The following is a 9,455-nucleotide window of genomic DNA, read 5'->3' as shown; positions in this document are numbered from 1 at the left end:
ACTGGCAACTTGCCACTAATGAAATAAATAATGATTTAGAGTACTCCCTATCTCTTGATGATGTGATAAAAGAATTGTACAATAATCCTGATTTGTATATGCCACTTCAATCGTCCTATGTAACAAAGGAACGCCTCCAGCATTCTTTCGGAACAACCATGGTCGTCCCGAACAAATTAAGAGGTGCAAAAGCAGTGATTTACGGTAAAGGAAAAAGCTTCCCATCACCAGATCATTTCTTAAGCGAAGATGAAGATGATGACAAACCTGGTCTGCATTTATCTAAGTATAGTCCAGAAGCGCGCAAGCTCATGGAAAAACAGGGGTACGATTTCACACTCGGAGAAGGTTTATACTTCGATTGAGGTCCTCGTACTCTAGCCAGAGCGGCATATGTACCAAAAGGGAGATCCGAGGATTATTATAAATACGGGCGAGGCTTAGGCTATGTTTCCTCGTCTGATGACGAATGTGGTTGGCAAATCATCGATCAAATTGCTAACAAAACTAAGAACGGATACTCTTCTGATTCTTCAGCTGGGAATTCCGACACAAGTCTAGGGGAGGCATTCAAAGCCTTAATGGTAAACATGGCTACAGCTGATCCGTCTACAATGGAGGACGATGACCAAATGCCAACCTGGGAAGACCCGTGGGTTCATCACCTGAACATGCAGTATGGTGATAGATTCGAACAGAGAGAACCCCCCACTGAAGATAAGATAGTCCAAATTAACATGGGTGACGAGGCCAACCCGAAACCTATATTCATCAGTGATAGTATTCCCCCAAATGAGAAGGAGGAGTTAATTGCTCTCATCAGGGAGTATATTGACGTCTTCGCGTGGAACTACGAGGATATGCTAGGGCTCGACCCCAATGTGGCGATGCACCGCCTCGATATCAAGCCGGATGCCAAACCTGTCAAGCAACAGCAAAGACGTTTTCGTCCGCAGATAATGGAATCCGCAGATTATGGAAGCCATTGAGGCAGAGGTTAAGAAATTGATCGAATCAGGATTTATCCGAGAGGAGCAACATCCAGATTGGCTAGCCAATATCGTTCCAGTCATGAAGAAGAACGGTAAAATCAGGATTTGCATTGACTTCAGGGACCTGAATACGGCATGTCCAAAAGACGACTTTCCTCTCCCGATCACGGATGTCATTATTGACAATACATGCGGATTTGAGAGAATGTCTTTCATGGATGGGTTTTCAGGATATAACCAAATCAAGATGCACCCAGATGACGAGAAGCATACAGCGTTCAGAACACCTCTTGGTGTCTTTTGTTACACCGTGATGCCCTTCGGTCTAAAGAACGCAGGCGCCACGTACCAGCGAGCGATGACTAAGATTTTCTAAGAACATCTCAGGAAAACAGTCGAATGCTATGTCGATGATTTGGTTGTGAAAAGTCGCAGCAAAGAAGATCACATCAAAGACTTGAAGACGATGTTCGATCTCATGCGGAGCCATCAGTTGAAGATGAACCCTACTAAATCCTTCCTCAGAATGTCTAGTGGAAAATTCCTTGGATTCGTCGTCACCACTAAAGGCATACATATCGATCCTGACAAAGTGAAGGCGATACACGAACTGCAACCTCCTAGAAATTTGAGAGAGCTCAGAGGATTGCAAGGGCGGCTAGCTTACATCCGGCGGTTCATTTCATCTTTCTGGGAAATGCCACCCATTCTCTAAGTTAAACAAAAAAGGGGTGTCATTCATCTGGGACGATGCCTGCCAAAAAGCATTCGAAGATATCAAAACGTATCTGGCGAATCCTCCTGTTCTCGTTGCACCGAAATCGGGTAAACCGTTCTTGATTTACATCAAGGCGATGAACCACTCGATAAGTGCTTTACTAGCACAAGACGACGATAACGGTCACGAACAGGCAGTTTATTACCTAAGTCGGACCTTGATAGACGCCGAGTCACGATATCCGATGATTGAAAAGGAATGCCTTGCATTGGTATTCGCAATGCAAAAGATGCGGCATTACTTGGTTAGACAGACGATTTACGTCATTTCCAATGTTAATCCAGTACAGGTGTTTATGACGCAACCGGCCTCTATGAATTGGCGGTTAGCGAAATGGGTTCTTCTCTTGTCCCAATATGATTTGCACTTCAAACAACAGAAGTCGATCAAAGGACAAGCAATTTGCGAGCTTTTGGCGGCAAACCCGACCACAGATACGGCAGAAGTATATGATGACTTGCCGGATGAAACCCACGAGGTTAACACGACGTCGCACCAACAAGTATGGCAATTATATTTTGATGGTGCTTCGAGAGCAGTTAATAGGGCAATAACCCCCGGATGTTCTACAGTCTCCTCCGGAGTTGGAGTTGTCTTAATTTCCCCGGGGAAGCATGTGATGCCTCGGGCTTATTCACTGACTAGTCCGTGTTCCAATAACGTAGCTGAGTACAACGCGCTTCTCATTGGACTCAGTTTCGCCAAGGAGCTGGGGGTCGAATATCTCGAAGCTTTTGGGGATTCTCAATTGATAGTCAACCAAGTCCGTGGAGAGTATGAAGTCAGGAACCAAGACCTGATCCCATACCACCAGGAGGTCATTAAAATGGCAGATTCTTTTGAAGAATTCTATATTGAATACATCCCCCGTCTCCAGAACTCTTATGCGGATGCACTGGCAGCACTAGCGGTATCACTTGCGCAGCCTCCCGAAACTGAGCTGTTAGTCACAGTAAGGACGACATGGATATTGAAGAGGAAGATGACAGAAACATTAACGCCAAGGAGGTGAATTCAACTCAAATTGGGTCTGAGTCCCGAGATTGGCGTTTTCCTATCATTGACTACGTCCAATATGGTATTTTGCCAGAGGATGTAAAAGAAAGAGAATCAATCCGCCGAAGGGCACCAAGATTCTTCTATAATACTGAGACCTATACGTTATACCGTAGGGGGTATGATGGTTTATTACTCCGATGCCTTTCGAACAAAGAAGCAGAAGAAGTTCTTAAGGAAGCACACGAAGGAGAATGCGGTGCGCATCAGCCCGGTCCCAAACTATATGATCGTATCAGGAGAATGGGATAACGAGAATGCCACGCTTGTCAGGTACATGCGAATTATATGCATCAACCGCCAGAGCAGTTGCACACGTCAAGCACGTCTTGGCCGTTCGAGACATGGGGTATGGACATTGTCGGTCCTATTTTTCCCCCTTCAGTCAAAGGTGATCGATTCATTCTTGCAATCACAGATTACTTTTCGAAGTGGGCTGAAGCAATTCCGCTCAGAGAAGTGAAGACGAACAACGTCATTAATTTCATCAAGCATCATGTCATATACCGACACGGCGTGCCAAGAAGGATCATTCATGACAACGGTCCACAATTCATAAGCAACGCTTTCATCAGGTTTTGTGACAAGTTCAAAATCGAAGACGTTTCGTCGACAGCTTATTATCCCGCCGCAAACGGGCTAGCTGAGGCTTTCAACAAGACGATCATTAAGATTCTGTCAAAGCTCGTGAAGACCAATAAACGAGACTGGGACGATAAACTCGGCAAAGCACTCTGGGCTTACCGCACCACCATACGCACACCTACAGGGGCCACCCTGTATTCGTTGGTATACGGATGTGAAGCTGTGCTACCATTGGAGATTCAAATCCCATCCCTTCGGATTGCTCTCGCAACTGAGATGACAACAGAAGAACAGCATCAAAAACGTCTTGAAGAACTCGAGAGGTTGGATGAAAAGCGCTTGGAGGATCAACAACAAATTGAGTTATATCAAGCCAGAATATCTAGGGCCTTTAACAAAAGAGTCCGACAGAGAAGCTTCAAGGAAGGAGATCTGGTCCTCGCTGCTCGCCGACCAATAATTCTCACCTCCAAGAAGAAAGGTAAATTCGAACCCAAATGGGAAGGACCGTTTGTGATAGACACAGTCTACTCAAACGGCGCATATCGCCTGATTACACAAGAAGGCACCAGGCAATTAATGCCAATAAATGGAAAGTTCCTGAAAAAGTACTATCCCTAGTACATTCAGGATAACTCATTTACCGGGAAGTTCCTCGAAGAATATTACACTTAATATTCTAGAGGATAACCCAAAATCTTTTTCACCACCAAAATCCCTCACTGATCAATTTCAATTGACAGTGGGTCCACCAAAAATATCTTTCTGTCCCTCTTGATTCTTTCCATGAACAGGAGGTTCCATTTTCAGTTCGGAGCCCCCTTTCGATAAACGAAAGAACTCCCTTCCTTTTCTCTTTGGTTAAGCCTTCTCATGGTTATAACCAAAGTTAGAATTCCACTTCGATAAACGAAGAACTTATTTCTCATCTTTAGATAACCAATCCTATAAAAGGTAGGTTTATCTAGATTTTCCAGATTCTCGGAGTGGAGATCCCACTTCTAGTTTCTTTTGCACTAGATATAGAATATAAATTTCTTCATTTCCAGAATCAGGGAATAGAATATAAAATTCTTCCTTCCTTGTTTTTCGGGTTCGCCTTCACCCCAAAAGAAGACCGGGAAATAGAATATAAAATTCTTCCTTTCCCGCACTGATCTTTTCTAAAATTTATCAACCTTGTTCAAAGCTCATTCGGGCGGTACTGTCTCAATGCAACTGCATCAAGGTAGTCCCCGAGAGAATTTCAGTGTTCGAAAGGCTCGGCACCGAAACGCCAAAACCAAGGTATAGGCGTTTCCGGCAAAGAAGAACGGTGGTTAAAGACAGAGAATTTCCGAGGGTCACCGCCAACATGACCAGCAAAGAGACATCGACACAGATTGATCTCAAATCGTTTCTGGAAGCGTCCCGGCGTGTAACCCGTCTGCAGTCCGGAGCCATCGCACGAGGAACTTATGGTAGAATTCGGACAAGACTTCCTTCGGAAGATGAAGAATCGGATTCCTGCTCTGCTGTCGCATCAAACAATACAGTGTCCAGCGAAGGACAACCCCGCGAGTCATTTATGATAAGCGCGGAAGAAATGGCCAAGATGCTTGAAGACGCTTTGGCTAAGCAGAAAGAAAGTTTCAAATTCGAGATGGAGATGGACAGCTTCTCATCATAAACTTGTCTCAGCTCAGCTCTGATAGACTCCTCGTTGGTGACTAAAGTCTTCGCAGCAACCTCCTCCGTCTCGGTCAGCTTCTGCTTCAAAGATTTCAGCTCCTCAGATAAAGCGGTGTGCGCCTGCTGATCCTGTATCTTCGTCATCTGAAGAATACTTAGAGTCTCCTCTTTCTCACGGAGTTCTCTTCGGAGCTGGTCTATCTGGGTCACACAAGAAGCAATGGAAGAATCAAGTTCGTCGAGTGAGGATGACCTAATAGCAAGGTTAGCCTCAACTCGATCTACCCGGTCCCGCTGCACCTGAATGTCGAACTCAGCAAGAAACCTAGTATCGCGCCATGTCTGTAAGCGAGTATCCAGCTCGACAGCGATGAATGAAGAGACACCTGCATCCCGGAGCTCACGAAACGTCTGAAGCTCACACCCTAGGTAGTCAAGATCATCAACAATAGCCTTCGCCAGATCTGGGTACCCTGCATCCTTTATTGAATTTATCTTAAGATCAAGGAATGGCTTAAACTGGTGAAGAGAAAGCCCGCCGTGGAAAAGTTTGCCAATCATAGCATTCACAAAGGAGAAGAAGGAATGGATCTCTATGCAGATGACAATCTTCTCTGGGTCGCTGTCTGATAATAACTCCTTCACAAGGACGTGAAGCCGAGAAGAAAGCCCTACACAAAAAGGAGAAATCCGTCAAAAGCCTTGATGAAGAAATAAATAACATTTCTCAGTAGCTCAATTTATACCTTCTTCCCCTTGAGTCACTGGGGGTGGTGGAGGTATAACGGCTGGGGGTGTATCAACTGGTGTAGTTGGTCCCACAGCCGGCTCAACAGGATCAGTCTCGACAAAAGCTCCTGTCAAATACAAAATAGAATTCTCAGATGCATCATATTATAGTTGCATTAGTCAAAAAATTGACTGGTCCTATAATTAACCTGAGAAGAGCTACGTACCTTCAGAAAAACCATCCTCGGGATTCTTAGGGAGCGTAGACTCAGGAAATATATCTTCAGGCAACTGGTCATCAATCTGCGGAGAACCATACATAAAGTGGAGCATAGGAGTGTCCACAAGCAAGCCTTCCTCGTCAAAATCATCAGTCGAGAAATCTGACACAAGAGAATATAAATACGAAAGGAGAATAAAGAGACTACAACCAATAGAAATGAGTTACCTCTTATGGGTGCGTCAGCCTCTCTATTCCCAAGATCCACGTTTGCCTCCTGCGAATCATCTAAAAAGAGCAAGAAGCATAGAGACAATTAGGGAATGCACAAATTCCAAATCATTCAACTCCTCTGTGTATTGTTAATGGTAGATGTACCTGGATTCATCGAACCGAGTCCTACATTGACGGTCTCCCTAATATCACCAGCTTCTGCAGGCCTTTCTACCTGGTGCGGTGAGTCGGGATCACTAGAAGATGTAGAATTGTAAAAAACAGGATCAGGACTCATCTCGCTCTCCCCACGCTCTCCTATATAGAGATGAGAAAGCATGAGTCAAAGTTCTGAATGATCAAGAGGCTAGTCTATAGGGTAGATGTTACCTCCATCGCTAGCAGGATCGTCACCAGCCAAATCCATATCAGATGCTCGCGAAGCTACACGCGGCTTGCGGGCTAATCTCTTCCGCCTAGCAGCAGGGACAATAATCGAAGGTCTCGCCTGGGGAGAAGAACGGAACTCTTCATCTTGGTCAGCTATGGTCCCTGAAACATCAAACCATTGTCAGACTTAATAATTCTGGAAGAGCTACATTGTATATATTTAATTCATTTAGTCATGTTTATTGTTGAGCTAAAATTTTCCTTTTCTCACAGGTTTGGTTTTATGAGCTTGTGGGACAATTACGCCTTCGTGTAGGAGCAGAATCCCTACCACCCATCCTAAGCTTCCACAAGGGCCCGGGATCTTTACGGAGGAGTACAGTTCAAGATTTAATTAGAGATCCGGCTAATTTTAGGAAGCATGGTGTTGAGTCAAGGGCTAACAAATTTGAAAAGAGACAAGCTGCCACTACATCCACTGCCCCTTCAAGATTGAAGAGAGAGAGAGAGAGAGGTATATATATTTCCATTTTTATTTTTATTCCATGTTAGTTAATTGCTCTCCATGATTTTTATTTGATGTTCATCCATGAATTGAACTTTACTTGGGTTATTTATGTGTAGGTAATCACCAAAGCTGAGTTGGATCAGCTCATACTTGAAAAACGGGTGGAATTAGACCTTCTGTTGAAGATAAGGAGGGACAAATTTGGTGATGAGGAAGAGGATGTAGATAGTGATGGAGGAAATGAGGATGATGAGGATGATGGGGATGATGAGGAAGATGGGGATGATAGTGATGATGGTGATGAGGAGCGAAAAAATGAGGGGAAAGAGGAGGGTGCGGAGGGGGCTAATGAGGGGCATGAGGAGGATAAGGAGGGAGTTGATGGCGGGAATGAGGAAGATGAGGAGGGGAATGGTGGAGATATGGAGGAGGATGTCGGCGGGGATGATGAGGTTGGTAAAGACGTTGATAGATTGAATGTAGAGAAAGATGATGGTGAGGATGGTGGGAAGGATCAAGTGGGCATGGATTCAATGGAAGTGGATGACGACGCCTTTATTCTTAGCCCGCGCGATGTTACGTTGATTGAAGGCATGCGTAAAACCCCTTCCATCAAAAGAACAGTTCTCTCTAGATCTCGGCATGCTGGGCCATCAATGCGGTCTCCTTTTGTTCCACTTGTTAGTAGAAAAGGACGACCAAATTATCCGGGAAGGAAGGAAGTAATGGATGAGGAGAGAGAACTACTAGATAACTTTTGGAAGGAGAATATGGCCGCGTAAGTATTTTGAATGATTTACTTATTTACTTTTCAACCTGTACTAAGTTTTTTCATTAATACATGTTATGTATTTGTTTCATATGTAGTGAGACATTAGTGTGGTCATCTAGAGATGCGTTGATGACACGTAAAGATGCATTGGAGTTACTTAAAGGAGAGGCAATTAGCTGTGACGTAAGTATCCGTTCTTTTCATGCTTCACACAAATATACATAAACACGCACACATGCACACACATATAGAGTATTTTCTGTACCAGAAATCACATAGAAGCGTATGACTGATATTTGATACAATAACACATCTTATGCCTCCACAATTCAGTCATATATGCAATGGTTACTAATCTGAGGGCCGCATAACTGATAAACGATCTTCTGCTGCAAGCTGAAATTATGTAAATATTAGTGTTCACGTTAGTATATAACATGAATATTTACAAATTTATTATCTACATTTCAGGTTATAGCCTCCTATGTTGTCTTGTTAAATAGGTTAATGGAGACGCGTGCAAACTATGCGAAAGACATACACATATGTAGTCCATGGGTAACCGTAAGTAGAAATCCAATCCGAGATTATAAGTAATATTCATAAGCTATATTAAATACTTACTCTTAACTTTCTTTATTTTTTTAGAGATGCATCAATGAAAATAATCCGTCAAGTGTGGATCGAATGTTTAAGCCAATAACGACAACTCGATTCCAAGAACTTGATAAGATTATTTTCCCACTCCTAACTTCATTTCATTGGCATATGTTGGTGTTCTTTGTAAAGGAGAAGAGATTTTATCATTATTCTTCCCTCCGTGGTTATATGTCCGATGCTAATGAGTTTAGGGTGAAGCTTATTTCTACCATTCCCGATGCTTGGAACTTAGACATTACTTCGATTCAGGAGGTAGAAAGTGTTGATGCGTCAAATGTACTCGATGCTAGGTTCGCCTAAATGATCGGCTCGCCTGCACGAGTTAAGATCGATTAGGATAGCGGAAGTTCGCCTCTTACTCGACTCGCCCGCCCGAGTTCAAAGACGAATCCGCCTGCAAACCTCAAGGCCACTAGTACAGCTGGGTATCCGCTACCCCACGTGCTGAGTTAGACTTTCCCATCCCTCTCGACCCAAGGGGAGAGAGCACAGTACCCCAAGACCGTCAAAACGGCCGCTCACAGTACGCACAGCACGAAGGTCTGGACAGGTGTCGAGTCAACCTGAGCATTCATAAATGCGACTCACCTCGGCTGTCTGAGTCAAGAGCTGGATCCGCCGGCACTCGGCAAGTTGGCTAGACCCACTCGAGTACTGTGCACCTACTTTACCGCCTCTCCTGACCGGAAAGGAGAAAGCACCGTGCCCAAAGCATGCCGGACGGTCACGCACAGTACGAGAGATCGGACAGACGCCTCATCACTCTGCGAACTCATAAATGCGGTTCATTAATGCTGATCAGGTCCACTCGGATAACAGACGTCCGTTGCCTCATATACAAGGATGGGCCTTCCCATCGTAGGTAACAGGACATAAAGCAC

This window comes from Asparagus officinalis, chromosome 1 (assembly GCF_001876935.1).
Source record: "Asparagus officinalis chromosome 1, Aspof.V1, whole genome shotgun sequence".
Lineage (NCBI taxonomy): Eukaryota > Viridiplantae > Streptophyta > Magnoliopsida > Asparagales > Asparagaceae > Asparagus > Asparagus officinalis.
This window is presented reverse-complemented; position numbering follows the sequence as displayed.